The sequence below is a fragment of the Talpa occidentalis genome, unplaced genomic scaffold (assembly GCF_014898055.3).
Source record: "Talpa occidentalis isolate TD23 unplaced genomic scaffold, MPIMG_talOcc4v2.1 talOcc4.13, whole genome shotgun sequence".
Taxonomy (NCBI): domain Eukaryota; kingdom Metazoa; phylum Chordata; class Mammalia; order Eulipotyphla; family Talpidae; genus Talpa; species Talpa occidentalis.
Window position 1 is genome coordinate 47,578,298 of NW_023601322.1, and position 25,251 is coordinate 47,603,548.

General features: G+C 39.8%; 1 protein-coding gene and 1 pseudogene across 4 annotated transcripts in view; both read left to right on the forward strand.

Annotated features, from left to right (window-relative positions):
• Positions 1–25,251, forward strand: part of PTPRM (protein tyrosine phosphatase receptor type M) — a 796,148-nt gene that overhangs the window by 34,186 nt on the left and 736,711 nt on the right. The window lies entirely within an intron of this gene.
• On the forward strand, positions 666–746 carry LOC119243889 (U2 spliceosomal RNA; annotated as a pseudogene).

Below are 25,251 nucleotides of genomic sequence, written 5' to 3' on the forward strand. Positions count from 1 at the left end.
CTTTTGGTAGATCCCTAGGAGTGGAATTGCTGGGTCATATGGTAGCTCCCTTTTTAGAAAACATATTCTTAAAAGCATATTCTTTATGTGTTCTTAGATTCTGTAATTTTCTTTTCCAAATATGAGTTTGCTGGTTTTGTATTTTTTTCTTTTCCTTTTTTTTAATTGAAACAATGCATTCATTTCAGATTTATTTTGTAAATGTTTTATTGTACTTTCTAGTTTTGCAGCAATGAATATTTTCCCACTAAATATTTAGCCCCAAATTGGAACTAAATACATAAACTTGATACTTAAAGTAGTTGAGTTTATTCTTTTTTTTATTTTAAAGTTTAATTTTATTAAGATAATGTTGGTTTACATCATTGTTTATATTTTGGGAATATAGGACCCCTGTCAGGATCCCTGTCTCCACTTCAAGTGTTATTGACATCACACATCCACCACCAGAGCACCTGTGGTAAACCAACTTAGTCCATAGTGTTCCCTCCACACCTTATTCTCACCTCTTGCCCCCTCCACATCTGGATTTCTCAGTTCTGTAATCAGTTTTCCAGGGTTATTTTTAGTTTGGCTTTATCAATTCCTTCATTTAATTTCACTGTCCCCCACTTATAAGTGTGATACCATCTGGTATTTATCTTTCTCTTTCTGACTTACTTCACATTGCTTCTTGGTCTTTTGACTAAGATCAAGTGTAGTATCTGACATTTCACTTATCATAATCCCTTCTAGTGCCATCCATATTGTTGTGAATGGCATGACTTTGTCTTTTTTTGTTTGCTGAATAGTATTCCAGTGTGCATATACACCATATCTTCTTGATCCACTCATCTGTTTTTGGTCACTTAGTTTTATCCATATTTTGCCTATTTTAAGTAGTGTTGCTATAAACATGGTAATGTAAGTTTTCCTTCAACTTAGTGCTTTTGTGTTCTTTTGGTAGATACCTAGGAAAGGAATTGCTGACTCATATTGAAGATCCATTTTTAATCTTTTGAGGACACTTTACACTGTTTTCTGTAAGAACTTAACCAGTCTGCATCCCCACCAGCAGAGTAAGAGAGTTTCTTTCTCTCCATATCCTTGCCAGCATTTGTTGTTTCTCTCCTTTCTGATATGGGCCATTCTTCCAGGCATGAGTTGGTATCATACTGTGGTTTTGATTTGCATTTCACTAGTGATAGGTGATGATGAACATTTACTTCATGTGATACTGGCCATCTGTTTGTCTTCCTTAGAGAGGTGGCTATTGAGTTCTTCTGTCCATTTTTTTGATTGGGTTATTTTGTTGAGTTGTATGAGTATGATCTTTGATATCAACCCCTTGTCAGACTTATGGTGTGCAAATATTTTTTTTCCCATTTATTATGGTGCCTTTTTGTTTACCATCTCTTTTGCTATACAGAGGCTTATCATTTGATGTTCCAATTATTTATTTCTCTTTTGCTTTCCTTAATGTTGGGGATGAATTCACAAAGATATCACTGAGCGTTCTATTGTAAAGTGTTTTGTCTGTGTTTACTTCTGTGTATTTTATGGTTTCTGGTTTTATCCATATTGAGTTGATTTTTTGTGTATGGTGGGTAGGAGATAGTGATCTAGTTCCATTATTGTTCACATGGCTATTCAGTTTCCCAGCACCATTTATTTATTTCTTTTTTTTTTATAATTTTTTTTTTTTTTTTTTTTTACTTTTTTATTTTTATTTATTTTTTTTTTTAAATATTAAATTTTATTTTTATATTCCCCCATACAATTGCAAACGCCCCATTCTGACCCCAATCCTTCCCCTCCCGCCCCCCACCCCCAAAAAGTGTCTCTGGTTCATAGTTTTTTGTTGATTTGATTTTCACTTTCTTATATTCATTTTCCTGGTCCCTTATTTAAGTTTTCTAGATTCCTGCTATGAGTGAGACCATCGGTATTTATCTTTTTCTTTTTGGCTTATTTCGCTGAGCATGATCCCTTCCAGTGCCATCCATGTTGCTGCAAATTGCATGTGTTTATCTTTTTTGAATGGTGAGTAATATTCCATGGTATATATGTACCACATCTTCTTGATCCAGTCATCTATTTTTGGGCATTTGGGTTGTTTCCAAAGCTTAGCTATTGTAAACAGTGCTGCTATAAACATAGGAGTGCAGGTGCTCTTTGGAATTGATGTTTCTGTGTCCTTTGGGTAAATACCTAGGAGTGGAATTGCTGGATCATATGGAAGCTCTATGTTTAGTAGGTCCAGAAGTCTCCACACAGCTCTCCATAGTGGTTGGACCAGTTTGCACTCCCACCAACAGTGCACAAGAGTTCCTTTTTCTCCACATCCTCGCCAACATTTGTTGTTGCTAGTTTTTTTAATATGTGCCATTCTCACTGGTGTGAGATGGTATCTCATGGTAGTTTGATTTGCATTTCCCTGATGACAAGTGATGTTGAACATTTTTTCATATGTCTGTTGGCCATTTGCATTTCCTCTTCAGAGAAGTTTCTTTTTAGCTCTTCTGCCCATTTTTTGACTGGATTATTTTCTTTGTTGTTGCTGAGTCTCATCAGCTCTTTGCAGATTTTTGTGATCAGTCCTTTATCATTAGTGTTGGGTGCAAAAATGTTCTCCCAGTTGGTGGGGTTTCTCTTTGTTTTTGTTATTGTCTCTTTTGCTGTGCAGAAGCTCTTTAATTTGATGTAGTCCCAGCTGTTTATCTTTCTCTTCACTATCACTGCTTTGGGTGATGTGTCTGTAAAGATGTCTTTGATGTGCAAATCCCGTAGTGTTTCGCCTATATTTCCTTCTATGTATTTTATGGTTTCAGGTCTTATGTCTAGTTCTTTAATCCATTTTGAGTTGATTTTTGTGTATGGTGTGAGGTAGTGGTCAAGCTTCATTCTTTTGCATGTAGCGACCCAGTTTTCCCAGCACCATTTATTGAACAAACTTTCTTTGCTCCAATGCATAGTCTTTGCTCCTTTGTCAAAGATTAGTTGACCATAAATCTGTGGGTTTATTTCTGGATTTTCTATTCGATTCCATTGGTCTGTATGTCTGTTCTTGTTCCAATACCATGCAGTTTTGATGATTATGGCTTTGTAGTATAGTTTGAAGTCTGGGAGTGTGATGCCTCCATTTCCTTCTTTTTTTCAGTAGAGCTTTGGCTATTCGGGGTTTTTGGTGATTCCATATGAATTTCATCAATAATTGTTCTATTTCTTTGAAGAATGCCATTGAGATTTTGATTGGAATAGCATTGAATCTGTATATTGCTTTTGGTAGGATGGCCATTTTAATAATGTTTATTCTTCCAATCCATGAGCAGGGGATGTCTTTCCATTTCTTTGTGTCTTCTTCTATTTCTTTTAACAGTGTTTTATAGTTTTCTTTGTATAGGTCCTTTACCTCTTTTGTTAGATTTATTCCCAAATATTTGATTTTTTTGTTTCGATAATAAAAGGGGTGGTTTTTTGATTTCTTCTTCTTCAGATTTATTGTTTGTGTATAGGAAGGCTACTGACTTTTGCGTGTTGATTTTGTATCCTGCCACTTTACTGAATTGATTGATGAGTTGAATTAGTTTTTCTGTGGAGATTTTGGGGTTCTCTATGTATATTATCATATCATCTGCAAATAGTGATAGTTTGACTTCTTCTTTTCCTATTTGGATTCCTTGGATGTCTTTCTCTTGTCTTATTGCTCTGGCTAGGACTTCCAGTATTATATTGAAAAGCAGTGGTGAGAGTGGACATCCTTGTCTTGTTCCAGATCTTAATGGAATTGCTTTCAGCTTTTCACCATTGAGAATGATACTGGCTGTTGGCTTCTCATAGATGGCCTTTATGATGTTGAGGTATGTTCCTTGTATCCCAAGAATTTCAAGGGCTTTTATCATGAATGGGTGTTGCACTTTGTCGAAAGCTTTCTCAGCATCTATTGATATTATCATATGGTTTTTATATTCTTTTTGTTGATGTGTTGGATAACGTTGATTGATTTTCGGATGTTAAACCATCCTTGTGCCCCTGGAATGAATCCAACTTGTCGTGGTGAATTATCTTATGGATACATTGTTGGATTCTGATAGCTAAAATTTTATTGAGGATTTTTGCATCAGTGTTCATTAGGGAGATTGGCCTATAGTTTTCCTTTTTTGTGTTGTCCTTATTCGGTTTTGGTATTAGTGTAATATTGGCTTCATAGAACGTGTTTGGTATTGTCCCTTCCTTCTCAATTTTTTGGAAGAGTTTGTGAAGGATAGGCACTAATTCGTCTCTGAATGTTTGGTAGAATTCATTTGTAAATCCATCAGGTCCTGGGCTTTTGTTTTTGGGGAGGTTTTAATTACCATTTCAATTTCGCTGCTTGTAATTGGTCTGTTTAGGTGTTCTATTTCTTCTTTATCTAGCTTTGGGTGATTGTAGAGTTGTAGGAATTGTCCATCTCCTCTAGATTGTTGAACTTGTTTCCATATAACCGTTCATAGTAGTTACTGATTATTCTTTTGATTTCTGCTGTGTCCGTTGTGATTTCTCCTCTTTCATTTATGATTCTGTGTATTTGTGCTTTTCTCCCTTTTTTCCTTTGTGAGCCTGGCTAGGGTTTGTCTATTTTATTTATTTTTTCAAAGAACCAGCTCTTGGTTTCATTGATCTTTTGGATTGTTTTTAGTTTCAATTTCATTTATTTCTGCTTTGGTTTTTATTATTTCTTTTCTTCTACTGGTTCTGGGGTTTTTTTGTTGTTCTTTTTCTAGATCTTTGAGCTTCGAGATTAGGTTGTTTCTTTGAGTTCTTTTTTTTTTGATGTGAGCTTCTATTGCTATATATTTTCCTCTTATTACTGCTTTTGCTGCATCCCATACATTTAGGATATTGGTGTCCTCCTTGTCATTCAATTCAAAGAATTTTTTAATTTCTTCTTTGATCTCCTCGTTAGTCCAGTGGTCTTCCAGTAGTGTGGCTTTTAATCTCCATGAGGTAGGATAGTTCCTTGCCTTCTTTTTATGATTTATTTCTAGTTTGATGCCTTCGTGGTCAGAAAAGATGGTTGGTATGATTTCAATCTTGGTGTATCTGTTGATGTTTGTCTTGTGCCCCAGTATGTGATCGATCCTGGAGAATGATCCGTGTGCGCTTGAGAAAAATGTGTACTCCGTTTTTTTTGGTTTAGTGTTCTATAGATGTCTGTTAAGCCCAAATGCTCTAGGTCCTTATTTAGAGCTTTAGTTTCTTTACTTATTTTTTGTCTTGTTGATCTATCCATTGTTGATAGTGGTGTGTTGAAGTCTCCCACTACATATGTGTTTTCTCTGATGTCTGTTTTCAGAGAGGACAACAGTTGTCTGATATTTTGGTGCTCTTTCGTTTGGTGAGTATATGTTAATGAGTGTTATTTCTTCTTGAAGTATTGTCCCCTTAATCATAATGTAGTGACCATTGGGGTCTCTTTTTATTTTTTGAGTTTGAAGTCTGTTTTATCTGATATAAGTATAGCTGTTCCTGCTTTCTTTTTTGGCCCATTTGCTTGTAGGATTGTTTTCCATCCTTTGACTTTGAGCCTATTTTTATCTTTTGTAGCTAAATGTGTTTCCTGGAGACAGCAAAAGGTTGGTTTTGTTTCTTAATCCAGGCTGCAACTCTGTGTCTTTTATTGAAGAGTTTAGTCCATTTACATTTAGAGTTAATATTGATATGTTAGCATCTGTATTTGCCATTATGTTTGTCTTTCCTTTGATTTTATTTATTTATTCTTTTAATAACTTTTTTTTTTTTTTTGGTCTTCTTTCGTTGTTATTCGTCCCTCTGAGGTTCTGGCTTTAGGATTCCTTGTAGTATTTTTTGGAGTGGGGGTTTAGTCGCAATGAAATTCCGGAGTTTCTCTTTGTCTGGGAAGGTCCATATTCTTTCTTCATGGAGGAAAGAGAGCTTTGCGGGATAGAGTATTCTTGGTTGGCATCTGTTTTCTTGGAGTCTGTTGACTATGTCCCTCCACTCTCTCCTTGCCCGTAGTGTTTCTTCAGAGAAGTCTGATGTCAGCCTGATTGGTTTTCCTTTGAATGTTATCTGTTTCTTCCCTCTTGTCAGCTTCATTATTTTTTCCTTGTCCTGGATTCTTGGGAGCTTTACTATTATGTGTCTTGCTGTGTTTTTCCTTTCGTCGTGGAAGTTTGGTGTTCTTCTTGCTTCTTGTATATCAATTTTCAGCTCCTTCTTCTCATTTGGGAAGTTCTCTTCAATTATATCCATGAATATTTTCTCTGTTCCTACATCTCTCTCCTCTCCTTCTGGAATTCCTATAACTCTTATATTTCCTTTCCTCATGGAGTCAGATAGTTCCCGAAGTCTTTCTTCATTCTTTTTCCTTCGTACTTCTCTTTCCTTTTCTGTTTTGGTTCTTTTTATTTCTGTGTCTTCAAGATTACTTATTCGTTCTTCCATTTCATCTATTCTGCTTTCATTGCTTTTCCCAGAGTTCTTTAGTTCCTCCATTAATTCTTTGATCTCCTGCATTTCTCTTACTTCCCTCTTTAGGGACTCAATTTCCTTCTTCTGATCTATCACTTTTTTAATCATGGCAATTTTAAATTCTCTTTCTGGAAGGCTCAGAAGTTCTTCCAAGTTGCTGTCGTTGCAATCTGGGGAGTGGTTTTCTTTTTGTGGTGTGCTTCTTTCCTGAGGAGTTTTTAGGTTGCGTGTGGTTCTTCTACTCCCTACTGTCTGTTTTCTAATTTGTCGTATGCGTTGGGACACTGTGTTGCTCGGACTGACTGACATCTTGGGTGAACTTCTCCGCTCCCCTCTGGCTCTTCCAGGAGCCATCTCTGTCTTCTGGGGGAGCTTTCTGCTGGTTTTAGGCAGTTTTTACTGAAGAAATGTCCCTGTTCTCAAATGGCGAAGCGGGATGCAGTCCCTGCGCCTCCGGTTTCAGGCACACTCTTCTGCGCACCCGGTCTGCCCCGGACGTGGGTGCCTGCTCCCTCTGTGGGCTCAGACTGCTGGTCGGAAGGGGCCTGGCGTGGAATAACTTCCCGGCTGGCCACTGGGTCCGCCAGAAACCTTCTGCCCTTTTCAAGCAGTCTTAAGAAATGTCCTGTTTTATAGGGTGTTAGTGAATTTTTTTTCCTGGTCGCTAGGTGGCGCCAGAGATCTCTCCTATTGTCCTTGGGGGGCTGTTTTTCGCCTCCCCCACCCCGTGGGACAGAGAACAGAGCGGGAATGGTAGGGTACACCTCAACAGCTTTGGGGTGCTGTGTCTGCCTTGTGCCCCACCGTCGTGGAGAACCCACGCCCCGAATTTTCGTGCCCCGGGTCTCAGTTCGAAGCCCTCAGTTCCAGGACTCGGGCTGTAGCCCAGTTCAGTGGCGCGGGAATGGCGCCTTTTGCACAGCTCCCGTGCCTGGGCGCCTGGTTCCTGCTCACTCAGGGAGGGACCTTCACCTCAGTGAGGACCTCCGTGCGTCTCCCCGCAAGCCTAGGTCGCAGGCGCGGGGACCTGGGCAGCTGCGATCCCAGTCTGCACTTGCTTTTCAAGCTCCCCTAGCGCGCCGCGTTTCCGCGCCAGCTTACCGGCAGCCCGGGCTGTGTGCGGGTCTCCCGGGGTCTTTGTTCTTCTCTAATGGCGCCCGGAGCCGTTCGCTCACCGCCGCGGTGGATCCTGCAGGGTTCGCCTCAGCTCCCGTTCCCGGGGTGTGGTGGCTGCAATAGTTCCTTTCCACTCACAGTCCCGCTTGCTGCGTCCTTTGTTCTTGTGGGCCGTTTTGGTGTGTTGTTTCCTCCTCTCTGCCGGTCGGAGAGTGCTGCCTCTGTGGGCGGGGGAGGGGAGCAGGGTTCTGGGCTTCCCTCCCTTCTAGTCCTCTTTTATGGCCACTTTCTTCTTCGGGCAGTTCGCTGGCGTCACCCGTTTATCTTCCGTGTCCCACTTCTCACTGGACCTGCCGCTTTTCCTCCCTATTAACTTTTTTTAATGGGAGATCTTACTCGCAGCGTCTCCTCGCCGCCATGTTGCTCCGCCCACCATTTATTTATTTCTTAAAAAGATTTATTTATTTATTTATTTATTTATTTATTTATTTATTTATTTATTTATTTATTTATTTATACAAGCACTGGGTACAGTCAGAAGTGCAGGGGGCTGAGAGAATTCACCAGAGCCAGAGCGGCAGCAGAACAGGCAGACCGATGAAATACACTGCTGAGGGAAGCAGCGGGTGCGGCAGGAGAGGTCTGTGAGCCATGTGGGACCCTTGCCAGTGGCCAGGGATTGAACCGGTGCTGCAGAGGCTGCAGGCAGCCTCGCAGCCCAGTGCTCAACTGCTGTGCCACCAGGGAGGCCCCCAGTACCATTTATTGAAGAGATTTTCCTTTTCCAGTGTATACTCTTGGCTTCTTTGTCAAAGATTAGCTGTTCTGTATAGATGTGGGTTTATTTCTGTGGTCTCTATTCACTTGGTTTGCATGTCTGTCTTTGTTTCAGTATCATGCTGTTTTAAATATGATAGTTTTATAGTATAGTTTGAAGAATTTTTCCCCATTTTGTCTAGAAAACTTTGTTATTCAGGGAATTTTGTTGTTCCCTGAATGAATTTCAGCAATGTTTGTTCCATTTCTTTGAAGAATTATATTGAGGTTTTTATTGGGATTGCCTTGGATCTATAAATTGCTTTGGGAGGGATGCCATTTTGACAATGTTGATTCTTCTGATCCAAGAGTGGAGAATGTCTTTGTTTAAAAAACACAACACAGGGTCTTCCTGGTGGCGCATGCAGTTGAGCGCCACACTGTGAAGCTGTCTGCAGCCTCTGCAGAGCAGGTTTGATCCTGGCTGGCTGGTGTGAATCCCACATGGTGAAGCAGACCTCTCCTGTCTTGTGCGCTGCTCCCCTCAGCAATGTGTTTCATCATTCTGCCTGTTCTGCTGCCCGCTCTGTCTCTGGTGAATCCTCTCATCCTCCCACGCACCTGGCTTATACCCTGGTTCTTGTATAAATAAATATTTTTTAAAAAATAAAATAAAAAACACAACACAACTGATCGGCCTCCCCTGGTGGCACAGGAGGTTGAGCACAGTGCTATGAAGCTGTCCACAGCCTCTGCAGTGCAAGTTCAATCCCCGCCAGCCTTGGAGATACCCACATGACATGGCAGATCTCTCCTGTCTCACCCGCTGCTCCCCTCAGCAGTGTATTTCAGTCAGTCTGCCTGTTCTGTTCCATGCTCTGTCTCTGGTGAATCCCCTCACCCTCCCACACATCTGGCCTGTACCCCGGTTCTTGTGTGCATGAATAAATAAATCTTTAAAAAAAACACAACTGATGAAGTTTGCTAAAATCCTTTTTGCCATTTTCAGAAAATAATTTTCTTATATCTTACTTATATCTTACTTAATTTTCTTATATCTTTTTTTATATCTTCCATAAGTTTTCTAAAGTGTTATATCCCCTCCCTGAATAAAAAGGAGGTGGTCCTTAACTATCCAGAAGAATGTTCTTACTATGCAAATGCCTAGTTTATATTTAAATTAATTATTTTATTAAACTTGATTATTCCATGCCCCTGATGCCTTGGAATTGTCTGTGGCATATATCAGACACTCATGTATTCAGTAAGTGAATGAGTTTTGTGAATGGTAGCATTGTATAGCTTACCTTTTATTTGAACACATCTGTAGCAGAAATTCCATTCCCTAAATAACCTTGTATAAAGAGTTTTGTACACATTTATTGAATTCAATTATCTATGAATATTTTATTAGAAACATTTCTTTATAGTTTATTTACTTTTCTACGTTTTATGTGTTTACAGTTTCTTTACCCTTTAATTATTTTTTGTTAACAATACTTTTTATTTTTTCACAGAGCATGTTTGGAAAATATTGAAAACATAAGGAAGAAAAAAGTTATAAGGCTGCTACTCATTGCCATTACTGTAACTCAGTGTATTTCCTCTGGTTTGTTTGCAGTTTGTGTCTGTGTTTTTAAAAGTTAGTCATATAATACTGTAGTTTTCTGTTTTTTTTTTTTTTTAACTTAATAAATTTTGACTTTAAAGCAAATAAGACTTAAATAATGTTAAACTATAATTTCCTATCACCTTAAAATTTAGGAAGGCCTTTCAGAACATGATTTAGTTGCTGCAAACTATATGCTGCATGGAAACACTTTTTTCCTCCAACTTGCTTTTAGGCTGGATACAGTTTACAAGCTATGGCTGTATGCTAACTGCTAAATAGTCCTATAATTAACATCATTCTACAACACATCAACTTTCACACATTTCTGCCTATATGGGATAAATCACCATAAATGTGTTGGTGGATTTCTGTCAAATTCTACTCCATAAAGATTGTATCCATGTACATTTTCATCTCCAAGACACACTGGAATTGTGTCAGTCTTTACCACATTGTTTGACAAAAGTTGTTTTCTTCCAAAGTATATTGAAAAAAACAGTGGTAAAAGTTTAATGGCCTTTTATGTTTATTTATTGACTTGTCCTTTTTTTTCCCCCCCCCCCCCCTACTGGAGTCATCTTATTTCTTGTTTTGTTAAAAATCTTTATAGGAATGGCACTTGCCTTTTTCTGCATTGTATTTCCCCCCTAGTTTCTGCATTTACTTTTAGACTCAGAATTATTTTAGCACAGGGAAATCTATAGCATATGTATGCTTGTGCAGTAAAGATAGATGACAAACTGCTTTTATGATCAGCAGAAGAGGTCTTAAGCCACTGATGGAGGTGCAAATAGGGCTGAAAACAAAGCTCTCCTTTCTTTCTTGTGTTTGCTATGATCAGTTCTCTACTCATCCTGTCAGTGTTGTAATTAGAGGTGATTCTTGTTTTGAATAGTGAGTTTATTGACTTATTTTGCATGGGTATTTCTGTATTTCAGTAGGAAAATTAAGTAGGAAGACATTAGATAGAGCCACTGTAACAACCCTGAGGTCAACTGAGGTTTTTATAAAAAGTTATTTTTTACACAGAAGTTACTACCTTCCTCCTCCATCTGTTCTGAACTGTACCAACTTGGTCAGGCAGGAAGGCTGGAGAATCAAAATTATGTATGACATGTCCAGTGGGCTTGGTTGATGTGTAATTCAAATATACCTTAGTAGCCTGAGTTACAGATTTATGTAAAATGCTGGTTTAGCTATATGGAAACATTCGATTTTCTTCAGAGGTTTCATAAACCACTCTATCAGAATGCAAATATGATAAGACAATAAAAAGGACACTACTAGGAGGAAAGATTCTCTTTTAAAATTATCCAGACCTGGGCAGTTTAGGATCATGTGTCAGAACATTTACAAATAACATATAGCCTTAATGAACACTGGGATGTTCAAAACCTGGAGCAGTGTACTTCCAAAATGGCATTTCCAAAAATGAGATATTTTGTGTTTTCAAAATTTGTCTGTATAGAAAAAAGTCATTTGAAATTAATGAGAATTTTTAGATATGACACTAGATCAGATTCTTGGATAAAACAAAGACCTGGAAAAAATTCTACTTACATGAACATAAACTAAGTGAAAATTCTTTTTATTTTCATTAGAATATGTATTCTTTGATATTTCTCATTTCTGAACCAAGAAAATCTCAAGATGTTTACTGACAACAGTCAAGTAATATGTTCTAGTAAACAGTATGACTCAAAATTATTGATCCTGTGTTTAACTGACACCTGACTTAAGTGCTTGTGACTGTATTAGAAGTTTTATACATTGTTAAGGATTGAACACAAAGCATGATTCACAGGTTAAGGTATATCTGTTTGGTGCTCATTAAACTCTCCCTACTGCTTAAATCTGCATGTGTTTACTGATCACCTACTGTGTGCTCAATTCAGTGCTACTTCTTTGGGAAGAGGAGGAGGAAGTAAGATATTGAAAGAAAATTTCCAGAATAAAGTGACATCATCTTTCAGGAGGATACAAAATAACGCTTAATCTGTTGTCCTTTATTTGAGCATTTTCATATCAGCACTTTCTTGGGAGAAGTGTTTTTGCTTATTCAACTTTTGCCTCATGTTAGATTTTTTTCTGCTAAACATTGTTGTTATCTTAGCATTTGTTTTTGTTGATTGGGTCTTTGGCTTGAGAATTCAGTTTCAAGCTTTTTTTTTTTAAACATCATAGAGTAAACAAGCAACTGTGTGTCCCTTGATCTAGTGGCCAATTTATGATAATTTACCCCACTTACTTAGTAGTAAAGTTGTATTCCTGAAAAATATAACCACTGTATTCCTTGTGGGGACCATTGAATTATTGAAACTCTGTAATGGTAAAGTAGTATTAGCAGGTTTTAGAACAAATTAAAATATTTCCTCTAATTTTTGCCATTCCTAAACACAGAGACCTTCTGAGGCTTGAGTAGTTTAATCAAATGTTTAGAATTTCTTGGCTGCAGCCTGTTTTAGAGTAGTTTAACAGGTCTACTTGAGAGAAGTCATTCTTTAGTCCATCATTAAGCTTTTATAAGTATGCTATTGTTAAGAGCTTTTCTGAAAAAATAAACTTTGAATATTTGATTATAAAATCAGATATACTCACATACTTTATGTTTTGAGATATAGCTAAAATATATGTTTTTAATTGCTGTGGGGTGTTAGTCAAACTTGAAATAAAAAATATCTCGAGCCCTAGACAGATTGAATTCGTAATTAATAGCTGACTGCTAAAGATAGAATATGAATTGTACTATGAGAATTATGCAGTCTAATTATTCTCAAATGATTCTTCAATTTGTCTACACAATTGCAAGTTTAATAAGAAATTATTCCATGAAGATTCCAGTGACTAATTGGGACCCTCCCCTCTTTTGCCTGGACCACAGCTATAATCCATGTTTTCAATCAAAGCTCCTCAAACATCTCATCTTTTCATTCTCTGGTTTGATGCTCCCAATTGCGATAGCAGATTTCTTCCAATTTTGGAAGTTTGATAAAGTATAGAGACCTGAGCATGAGAACAATTTTGATTAGGAAGACTGGGAGGGGGCCTAGGAGAATCTGTGACACAGGTGGATTGTAAAGCTCTCTAGAAAAGCAGCAGAGCTCTTTTTGTGTCAAAACTTGATCTTGGCCTCCTTTCTCATTGCACATGTTGCATTTATTGGGGAGGGCGCTAACAGATAGCTGTGCTGCTCCTGAGGCACAGCTAATTTACATCTCCCTATTCTCTTGCTCAATTTCTGATGTGAGGCTCACCCCTATCTTCCTCGTGGCTGTCCTCTCGTATTTCATAGTCAAATTTTGTGTTGAGTGTTCACTGTAACTTGCTTCTACAACACACCCTATTTCATTGTAAAGCCATTGTCCCTTATCTGTGTTCTCATAATACTTTACCCAAACTTCTTACTCCTTTCTAAACTTGCTACCATGGTTAAGAGCAGGACTCTAGAGCAGTACTGCCTAGATTTAAGACCTGGCTCCTTCTTTCTCACTATTTGATAGGATGTAAGTTCTTATAATTTCTTTGGGCCTCAGATTCCTCAAATGTAGAATGATAGACTATTGTCTCCCTCACAGTCACTTGAGAGGACGAACGGGAATAATAAATACCTAATATATGGGCGTTAGGACAGTGACAGTGACATAGTTAGCATGCAACAAAGGTCAGATGTTATCATCATTATTATCTCTGATATTGTCATTTTCATCATCATCTGGCTATACATAGAAACTTGTAAGGCAGGTATCATTCTCTTCTTCCATTTCTAACACCCAACACATCACTCACTCCACAGATTTCCCTGAAAATGTTGATTGAGTTGAATTAACTTTACTTGCAAGTATAATCCTTGGCTTGGAAATCATCAGATCTCAGCAGTCTGTGGTCATAGAATTCATCTCTTCATCAATGTCCTTGGAGCACCCCTGGGGGCTTCCCTGGCTCCTGAAGCCCTACCTCACCTGGATCCTCACAAGCTGCAGGAGGGGGTATGGCTGCTGCTGTGTGCTCTGGGCTGCTGGCAACCTGCTCCTGGATGTACCTCTGCTTTGACCCAGCCACCATTCTGGGGTTACCTGGCTCAGCCTTGGAGGGTGCACATGTTATATACCTAACTCTTAGAAGAGAGAAAACTGTCTATGGTGTCCACATGACTGGTTTTCCAGATTGTGCTATTTCTAAACAGTATCACAGATCTTAAAGTCCAATTTCAGTCAGGTTTTCATCTCCTTTAGCTTTTTCTGAAAGCAGTACCATTGTTTTTATCTTTTATTTTTATTTATTTTTTAAAAGATTTATTTATTTATGCATTCAAGAACTGGAGTACAGGCCACAGGTGTGGGGGGTGAGAAGATTCACCAGAGACAGAGCAGGGAACAGAACAGGCAGACCCACTGAAATACACTGCTGAGGGGAGCAGTGGGAGAGTCAGGAGAGGTCTGCTGCACCATGTGGGTTAGCTCCCTGGCCGGGAATTGAACTCTTGCTGCAGTGGCTGCGGGTAGCTTCATAGAGCTGCGTCTCAACCCCTTGCGCCACCAGGTCCTGAAAGCAGGACCATTGTGGTTGACAAAACTGCTCTTTTATTTCTCACTCAACAAGTTGGTACCTTTCCTGGTGTATTCTTTTCCTGGGGTCGCTGTAACAAATAAGCACAAAGATGGTACATTCATTCTCAGAATTCTGAAGGCCAAGTGTTCAAATTCAAGGTGTCCAAAGGGCCGTGCTCCCTCCTGTGGCTTGGGGGATGATCCATTCCAGGCACTTCCTCTAGTTTCTAGTGGCTGCAGTGGTTCTTGGCTTGTGGCCACATCTTTCCACTCTCTGCCTCCATGTCCCCATTTGCATCTCTTGTGTATTTCTTCTCCTGTGATTGTGTATCTTTTAGGGATTCTTGTCATTGGGCTTGAGGCCTACCTAAATAATCCAGGATTGCTTCCTTATCTGAAGATTTATAATTATATCTAAAAAGGCCCATTTTTCCAAATATCAGGGATCAGCACTTGGTATCTTTACATGGCTGTTATCCAGCCCACCGTGCCTGAGTAATAATAGTGTACATAGGTGATTATATATTGTTATTTCTCATGTATTTAATAAGCTAGTATTGTGTCAGTGAAGTTTGACAATCTCGTTGCTGCCCAGAATTTCCTTTCACATAGAATTGTAGAAACTATAGAAACAGAATAGTTTTAAATTTTGTGTATAGGTGTCAAGTACTGTGATGTGCACCAGCTTATTCTGCCCTGGGAGGAAGGTGCTACCACACCCCTATTTTCCTGATGAGGTGACTGAGTCAGGGAGCATTTCAGTAACTTGCTGTTGTGGGCGTAATTAGCAATGTGCTCCTGGCATCACCTGCAGCATCTGCTCTAAAGACTTTCAGGGTGCAGAGAAGGGGCCATAGCTCAGGCAGGGGTAGAGGCTCGTGATGGTCTACTTTCTACTGTGGGTGAAGTTAGCACAGTGGGAAGACCCTGGGTGAATTAATACACTTCTGTGTATCTCTGTGAACCACCTCTGAGAATCCACCTCTAGATTTTCAGTGTCACCCAGTAAAAGGAAGAGGGAATTAATGAAGAAGGGAATATCAAAACAAAGCCAATGAGAAGCTTTGAACTAAGGTTTGCTTGGCTTAGATGGAATTTCACATTAGATTTTTGGATTATTTGAGCACTTGATTGTGACAGAGCTGTAAAACTGTGCATATTAATTATGCTGTTATTTAGTTAGCTCCATTCCCCCTTGTATCAAGAGCATGGTACCTTAAAAATAAACTTGGTGGAATAAAATACAGTGCTTTCATTTTAAATTAAATTTTAAAATACTTTAAATTAGTTTAAATACATACATCAGTGTTTTCATATTAAAATAAATGGAAAAGCCAAAAAATCATGAATATGTTTTAGAATGGTGTCTTTGGAGTCATTTTTAGAATCTTTCTTCAGGCTCTCCTTTTACATTGTGGTCAACATATAATTGGGGTTTCCTTAACTATAGAATTAGTTTTAGTCAAAGGCTTATAAAACTTTGAAGGGCCTCCCTGGTGGCCAGACAGTTGAGTGCAGCACTGTGAAGCTGTCCGCAGCCTCTGTAGCGCCGGTTCGATCCCGGCCAGCCGGCGAGAATCCCACATGTGCAACAGATCTCTCCTGTCTCTCCCTCTGCTCCCCTCAGCAGTGCATTTTGTCAGTCTGCCTATTCTGTTCCCTGCTCTGTTTCTGGTGAATCCTCTCACCCTCCCGCACATCTGGTCTGTACCCTGGTTCTTGTGTAAAAATAAATAAATCTTAAAAAAAAAAAAAAAAAAAAAAAAAAAAAAAACTTTGAAAATATCTTCTTGCCACTGCATTTTAGGAAAGTCATTTTGCATCTTTCCTAACATGTTTAACAACTTGAATTTTAAGCTAACTTTTGCTTTGGGCTCCTGCTTGTTAGCTTCTACCCAGCCTTTGCCTGTCTGGCCTTGACTGTTCCTCTTAACCCAGCTGCAGATCTGTGATCAGTGTGAGGCCAGAGGCCCTCTGCAGGAAGGTCCTGACAGTGTAAGACCCTCCTGTTTCCCTCTCCACCTCTGCTTTGCTGTCAGGACTGTTAGACACTGCAGATTCGCTTTCCTCCTCCTCCATCCATTTCTTTCTAGTGCTGGTTGGTACACTTGGCTTTAAAATGGACAAACCACCTGTCCCCCGGTTCAGAATTAGTGATTTTTATCCTTACTGTGAAACACATAGTAGCCTGTTGAGTTTCTGCTAAGCCTGCGGATTCACAATGGAGCATTGATTTCTGCTGCTGAGTGGCAGCCAGACTTCTGCAGAACAGCGTGAGCTCCGGTCAGAACGTACTTCCAGTGGCACATTACATCTGACATGCTGGCTTTTGTTCATACTTAAATCTGGACTCCTGTTCATCTCCACCCTCTGTAAAGTGGTAATCAGCCTCCATATAGACTTTGATGCCAACATAATCCTTTATGAAACCACCATATTATATCAAATGTGCTGTTTCATTTCTCATACAAAAAATTATTTTCAGTTGATATATTGATCAGTGTAGTTACTGTGAATTGAGCCTGATCCATTTATTCTTTTATTTGTCTTCCTTTTTGGGAGATTGAAAAATGATCCAGGTTGTAAATGAGTTGTTCCAATTCTTTTCGTGCCGAGCACAGCTCTGTGCTAAATTTGGACTTCAAGAGACAGATTTAGGATCCACAGAGTTCAGAATGAGACTTGGTGGCTGCTTGGCCACATGCCACATCCCAGGAGGTGAGACTGGGTGTTCATGAGGGGCATGGACAGCGTTGCTGCTCTGTTAAAACACAGCACAACAAATGACCAACTCTACTCATGTGAAATATGTGCTAAAATCCAGAAAACTGTGATTCTCTGGTGTGGGAGATCCTGTGGCATTCTGAGCATTAATGGCAGCACCTGGAAATACTCATTTCAATTCAAATTAATCTGAAGTAGGCCCTGCAGGGACCGTGTGGGGAAGTTCACAAGTGGTGTTTTTGTTTCGGGAATGTTAAATGTTGATAGTGATGCCGAATATATAAATAAGGAAGGAGCGTGTGCACACAGGAGGAAGAATTAAAAAGAGCTAAAAACAATTACTTTGACTTTACTGTCCTGTGACATGAGTAGCCCAGCATTAACTATAAATATGCGAGCGAAAGAGGGTTTGGTTCCTGAAAGCTAGCCAGGAGATTCCCTGTCTACCTGGTGTTCATACATTCCCATGGAAATACAGGGATAGAGCGTGGTAGCCAGACAATCTTGCCTTCGACAGTGGTTGAACGAGAACTATGTCTTCTAATTTTTTTCTGTATGGAATGATGACAGTTCTAATACACTCATATTTCTCAATAGTGTTATACAATAACTTTGAATTCATATTACATTAAAGCTGTCAGAGGCCCCCAAAATAGAGTTTTGGCTTTTCTTTTTTGGCCTTGACACTTTTGGTGCAATTTGGAATACTGAGACAAACTTGCAATGTAATACAGATGAATTTTTAATTGACCAACTAAGTCAATTTTACTCACTAGAATATTGATGTTTTGTAGCAGAAAGCCTGTGCTAATATAAAATTTCCATGATAAAGTTTTACAAATGATCTTTATAATATTTTTTTAGAAATCAACTAAAGTGTCACCTCTCCCCGTTTTTGGTAGCATGCTTCATAGCAAAGTTTTAGGAAAGCAAAGGGGGTTAAATACCCTCGTTCATAGCATCAAATTCCTTTTCTCCAGTAGATATATTAGGCAGGCAAGGTGAAATTCAGCTTGTCTGTTCAAGACCTTGCAGTGGCCAAGTCAAAATCTTGATTATTTTAAAGATTAGTTCCTTGGTTGCTTTGCAGAGTTGAATTGTATGGAGTGAGTTGATATTAACCATACACAGTGTATCCGTGATGTTACCTCTACTGGACAATATCAGTTTTGTTTAAGTTTTGAGTTACAGACATCTGAGGCCCGGGTCAGTGGTTTGGGGAAGTGTCTGCTGGGTTGTCAGTCCAAAGCCTATCTGCTCACAGATGGAGGGATGATGTGGTTCTTATCCTGGGATAAGCCTTTATAGAACAGAATTGGCAGAAGAGACTGTAGTTTGAACCAGGCATGTGTTTCTGGGGGATTAGCAGAACCTGGGAAATGGGGAAGGTAAGAAGGTCTGGATCTCTTTCCAGAGTAGCCATTCCCTTCATCTGCCCTCTGGATGGAGGAGGACCCTTAGCTTCCTCTCAGCCTGAAATGCAGGGTGTTTACCTGTAAAACACTACCTGCCCTCTTTCTGAACTGAAGAGAGGTCATCCTTAAAACTTCCAAGCATCAAGACACCTATATTGGGTATTTGAGAGAAGACTCCTGTGGCCAGTGGTGTTGAAGCTGGAGAATAAGGCCATTGCCACCACTTGTTTCCTGGGGACAGGTGACTTAGAGGGCCTGCTCAACTCCAGAAAGAAGTCACTTCAACTGTGGTTGCCTCTAGGTCCACTATTCACCTCCCTGGAAAAATACAGCTTAGTGTTAGACTCTGATCTTAGGTGGGTGGGGTTCAGATGAGGAGGGGCGGTAGATACATTGCTTCCCGTTCTCCATCTCCTGAAGATCAGATATGCAGGTACAAAGGTTCAGTTCTTAAGTCAGTAGAGAAGGTAAAAATCATTTTTTATTTTTTAAATTTTTGGTGGCTGACTTTGAACCACAAGAGTTGTGGTTCCCATGCATTCCATGTCCACACTTGCACACTATGTGCTAGCACTATGTGCTAGCACTATGTTCCTACTTTATGGAAGTAAGCAAGGCATAGCTATATTACTTAGCTGGTTTATAGTATGATGACACTGTTCAGGCTCTCCTGACCTTAATTACCTTCTAGTACCAATGTTTTTTCTCTAGACACTAGTCCTGGCTTAGGTTAAAAAGGAGGGAAGAAATGTCTTTTGTTATCTTCAGTCTGCCCTTCAGATGCTGGCGTAAGCTCCTTTGTTCATTTCAGATACTAGATTCCCTCGGAGCTTTTTTTTTTTTTTTTTTTTGTGGGACCCTCGCTGGCGGCTGGGGAACGAACTGGTGCAGCAGAGGCTGCGGGCAGCCTCACAGCCCAGCGGTAAACCGCTGCACCACCTGGGGAGGCCCACCTTCCACTCTGTTTTGATTAAAACTATTTTGCTGGAGATCATCTGACCCACCAGCTTATTAAGAGACTCCCTGATTTTTACTCCTACTCTGTCATCAATTTCCCTTTCTTCTGATAACAGACACTCAGGTGCCTTGCCTTGGGGTTCCTATTCCCATACCTGAAATCTCCTGGAAGTCCTGAAAGTAGAGAAAGGAGCCGGTGTGTGCTGGGCTCTGGTGCAGTGCTGTATAGGTGCTACTTCATTAAATGTTCACACCATCTCCTAAAGAGAGATGCTGTTATTCTCACTTTTTTAATGATGCAGAAGCTGAGATGGTAGATTCAAGGAATGGAGATATCTCACATGTTTATTGTGGAAATTCTCATTGCAGTCAGGGTATTTCCTTTCTTTACTTAATATTGTATATGGAGAAGATTGTGGATAAATTGTGATGAAGCACTGAGTCCTCCCCTCTGCCTGTGCTCCCCCCCTGAGAGAGCCAGCTGACGGTAACGCTTATGCCAGAACTGACTCTGGAGCCAGAGTCCTGGCTCTATAGCTTGTGATTCTTTTTTTCTTTTTTTTTTAAAGATTTATTTATTTAATAATAAATTATTAAATAGGACCGAAGTACACTGCTGAGGGGAGCAGCAGGCAGCGGGACAGGTCTGCGCACCATGCAGGACCCTCCTCCGGTGGCCGGGGAGCAGCCGGGGATTGAACTGGCGCTGCAGAGGCTGCGGGCAGCTTCGCAACCTAGCGCTCAACCGCTGCGCCACCAGGGAGGCCCTATAGCTTGTGATTCTTTGAGAAAATAACTCCATCTCTCTTTGCCTCATAATTAGAGATATTTATTAAATAAATAAATCATTTGAATATTTTAATAATGTTAAATAAGTAAAACATTTAAATAATTTAATCATCTTTTACCAGAAAAATGAGTAAAGAGCTCTCTCTTACATGTGTCAACCTTACCTGGTAGAGAGTAGGATTATGGGGCCTTATGGGTGAGAGACTCTAGGCTGATAAGTTTCAAGTTGCTATCAGTCTGCTGAATGCTAAGATGTCAGTTTCCTAAAAATAAGAATCCTGGATGCCAGAGGTAAGCTACTCATTACTTGCTCTGCTGTCCTCAGAGAACTGATCTTCCCCTCGACATATATCAAAGTCCTGGTGGACACTTCTGCTCCCCCTCTGCCCCAATTGAATATGATTTTCTTCTTCCCTGTGATCTGATATTTAGTCTCAAATGGTGTGGGTGTGGTGGAGTGGGGACTAGCTCTAGCTGGTTTATTACCAGTCTCACTTTACCAGCTGCCCATATGCTGGCCTTTTAGGGACATGAGACTCTCTTGCTCTGCAGTTTCTCTCTCCCACCTGTTCCAGTAATGAATGAAACTGTCAAACTTTACATTCTCTAGTTAGAGAAAAGGCTAGAAGGCCAGAACTCCTGGGAAGAAGTTTCATAAGGACCTATATTCACATCAAAGGAATGAACTTCCCCCTTTGCTTCTGTGTAGACTTTTTTAGATATAATGTGTTAGAAGTACCATGAGAATATTGAGATGAGATGGGAGAGGGAGGCAGGGTTGACTGGGAGAGACAAATAATTATTTTTCCCGATTAAATAATTATTTTTCCTGATTAAAGTTTTTGTTCAGGCCAACATGCTTCTTCACGTTGCTGACATCACACCAGTTCAAATGCAGCTTGTCTAAGATAAGGAAGATACCTACTAACTTTTTGTTCTATTTTTATGAAAAATTTCAGAGTTCCAGGTAAATATTTCTGTTGATCTGTAAGATTAAATTAAGAAACTGCTATATTGGTTATCTGATTTTTTCCCAATTAAGTTCCACATCTTTGGAATTTTTTTTTTTTTTAGATTTATTTATTTATTCATACAAGCACTGGGTACAGTCAGAAGCGCGGGAGGATGAGAGAATTCACCAGAACCAGAGCGGGGAGCAGAACAGGCAGAGTGACAAAATACACTGCTGAGGGGAGCAGCGGGCGCAGCAGGAGTGGTCTGCTGTGCCATGTGGGTTTCTACCTGCCAGATGGGATGAACCCGCCCTGCAGAGGCTGCGGACAGCTTCATAGTACTGTGCTCAACAGCCTGCGCCACCAGGGGAGGCCCTTGGGTACCATTCTGGAAGCATGTAGATTTGGGAGTGAACTGGAGCATGGAAAACTTATGCATGTCTGCTCTGAAGTATCTGAGAACACTTTCAGAACTCTCTTACGATCTTGGGTGGGGAGGTGGGTGTGGGGACTATCTGTTTAAAGAGTAGCCTCACCCAGTATGAAGTTTAACTCCAGGAACATCTGGAAAACTGGGAGTGCAGACGAGGTCCCTTGAGTCCCAGAAACTTGGCAGATCAGAGGCGATGGAGGCAGATGTTAAGGTTAGTTATCTAGGGTGCCTTTTGTAATTCCTGCTTTGTCCCCCAGGGTATGCTTATGCTATTATTAAATGATTACACATACTTGTTCATTCTTTCTTGGTATATACTTTCTAGCTAATGTCATTTAAAGCTATAAATAACTCTGTAGTCATCAGAGTTCCTGAGATTTTTTTCTGCCCAGCCCCTCTTTCTTCTAAACTGTGCTCATCTAAAACTGTGAATTTTGATCTCACATCCTTTTCTTCACTTTGCTGTCAGTGGTGGGAGATTCTTGATACTGAAGAAAATGAGTTCTCTGTTCACTAAATAGCCATGATCTAATAGGAATGGGTACACAGTAGGTTCCGGGGCGGGGGGAGGGGAGTGTTGATGGCTTAGGAGTCATCACACCATATTCCTAAGAAAGTCATTTTACTTACAGGACTCAAAGCACCAGTGTAGGTTCTCAGACTTGGGTCCCTGTGATAAATAAGATAAACCTTATGGTTTAAATGCGTTTTAACCCTTTAATATTGTTGTCTTAGTCACTTCTTTCATTCAGTAGGCACTCTGACCTGCTTACCCTTTTGGTGACCTACCAAAAGGTAGGGTAGTTTCTCTTCCAAGAAACTGAAACTCCTCTGATTGCTCAGACCATGTTGCTCTTGGTTAATAATCAGGACAAAAGTGCTTGATTTATTTTAGTACAACAAAGAGGGGACCCTGCTTGATCCACCTGGGACTGACAGATTATTATTGCCAGTTCTAAGAGGGCTAACTTAAGTTTTCTGTTTTTGTTTTTCAGTTAAAACAGGTAAGTAAGGGTGCACATTGCATGAGTTTATCTTTTTTGATTGCTGAATAATATTCCATTGTGTATATGTACCACATTTTCTTGATCCAGTCATCTACTTTTGAGCATTTGGGTTGTTTCCATAGCTTAGCTATTGTAAATAGTGCTGCTATAAACATAGGGTGCAGGTGCCCTTTTGAATTAATGACTCTTTGTCCTTTGGGTAAATACCTAGGAGTGGAATTGTTGGATCATATGGAAGCTACATCTTTAGCAGGATCATGCTCAATGAAATCAGCCAGAAAGAAAAAGAAAAATACCGGATGGTCTCACTCACAGCAGGAACTTAGAAAACCTAAATAAGGGACCAGGAAAAAGACTAATTATAATAAAGTAAAAATCAAAATCAACAAGCAACTATAAACCAGAGACATACTACCGGGGTGGGGGGGAAGGAGGGATTACGGTCAAAATAAGGGGGGGGTGGGAATTGTATGGGGACTATAACCAAGATGAAAATGCATACATTGTGCAAAAATGAAAAATGATGTAAAAATATATATATATATATATAAAACAGGTAAGTAAGGGGCCTCCCTGGTGGCACCAGGAATCAAAGTCTTAGCGCTCACAAGCTAATGCCAGCCACTATGGCCCCTGAGTTCAATCCCCCCCAAAGGGAGCTGACCCATGTGGCACACAGACTTCTCCTGTGTGTATTACAGTGTATTTCAGTGGCTCTGCCTGTTCTGCTCCCCACTCTGTCTCTGGTGAATCTTCTCACCTCCTGCACCTCTGGCCTGCACCCCAATTCTTGTATGCATACATAAATACAAAATATCTTTAAAAAATGAAAACAAAGGGCCTCCCCTGTGGCGCAGCGGGTTGAGTGCAGCACTGTGGAGCTGTCCACAGCCTCTGGAGCACTGGCTCGATTCCTGGCTGACCAGGGAGATTCCCACATGGCACAGCAGACCTCTCCTGTCTCGCCCACTACTCCCCTCAGGAGTGCTTTTGGTCCATCTGCCTGTTCTGTTCCCTGCTCTGTCTCTGGTGAATCCTCTCACCACCCCCACAAGCCTCTTGCCTGTACCCCATGTATAAATTAAAAAAAAAAAAGAAAAATAAATGAAAATAAAACAAAATAAAAAAATACAGATAAGTAAGTTTTAATATTGCTCAGATGGCAAAGACCCTGTTGCATAGAAATCTGAATATTTCCTTGGTAACATTGATAGCATTATTTGTGCTACTAGACGGTTATTGGAAGGGAGACGATGACATATTCGTGTTTTTGTGGGAGATTGATGGATTTGTCTCACTGAGGTGATTGGTCTGCCTGTGCATCACAGTAGAGAAAAAACTGACAGTCTCCCCACAACAGTTTAGGGTAAGAAGCAGAACCAGAAAACATGTGCTAAGTAGAATCCAAATCAAACCTTCTAATTGTGCAAATGATTTAAGGGTTATGTGGAAATTTAGTTAAACCGCCAACTCAGCATAAAATAGCACAAACAGAAGGCAGAGCTGGTGTTGCCATAGTAATAAAGTACACACAGGCTAATGAGCCTGCAGGATGTGTAAGGCAGTAGTTAGAGTACATCTGGAGTGCTGGTTTCAGAAACAGAAAAAGATGCTACAAGTGATCAAAGATCATTTTGAAGTTAAGAAACTAAAAGGATATTAAAGAACCTGGGAATGTTTGTGCTTGAGATGATTAGAGCTTCTTGTAAGCTTAGAGGAGGAAGTGAGTAAGTGATCCCAAAAAGAACAAAACAGCTTGTTGTCACTCTGAAAGATGTCTTCTTCTTCAGAGAAAATTGGATCACTTATGGGCAGTTGACCAAGTTAATAACCTGAATTTTATCAGTCCCAACCAACTCATCTGGGTGGATTTTCTTGTTTCTCTGCCTAATGTGAATTACTAGTTCACTACACCTCTCGTTTCTCATTAAGAAATTTTCAGCTGCTGTTGACAGATAATGGATTTGACACGGGATCAATATCACTTTTTGTCATTAGCAAAAGGTGGCTTCTTAAGGCATGAGCATACACAGTTGTTTTTCACTGGGGGAACATATAAATAAACTTCATTCTAGTAACTATTTTTAGAAATTTCATCTTTTTTAAAAAGGACAATCTGTTTTGAGCCATTTAACATCTCAGGATAAGACTGGAGTTGAGGACTTAACTCTGATCTAACCGTCTCTTCCCTCCCCAACACACACAACATTATATAAGATTATTTAAAAAGCGGCTTCTGTGTTTTACTATTTTAGGTTGATGTTCCAAGAGGTTAACACTGAGAATTTTATGGAAGGTTATTTTCAAAATCCTTTTGTTGCTTAATTGATATATTTTTTTTCAATTTGATTTGGAGTGCTGCTGGTTTGATTTTGCTACACAAATCCACAAAACTCATTTAAAAACAATTTTTATTACAATTTTACTGTAAAAAATGGAGAAAAAATTTAGTAACTCTAAAGGGAAAATAATTGCCCATGGTTTTGTCA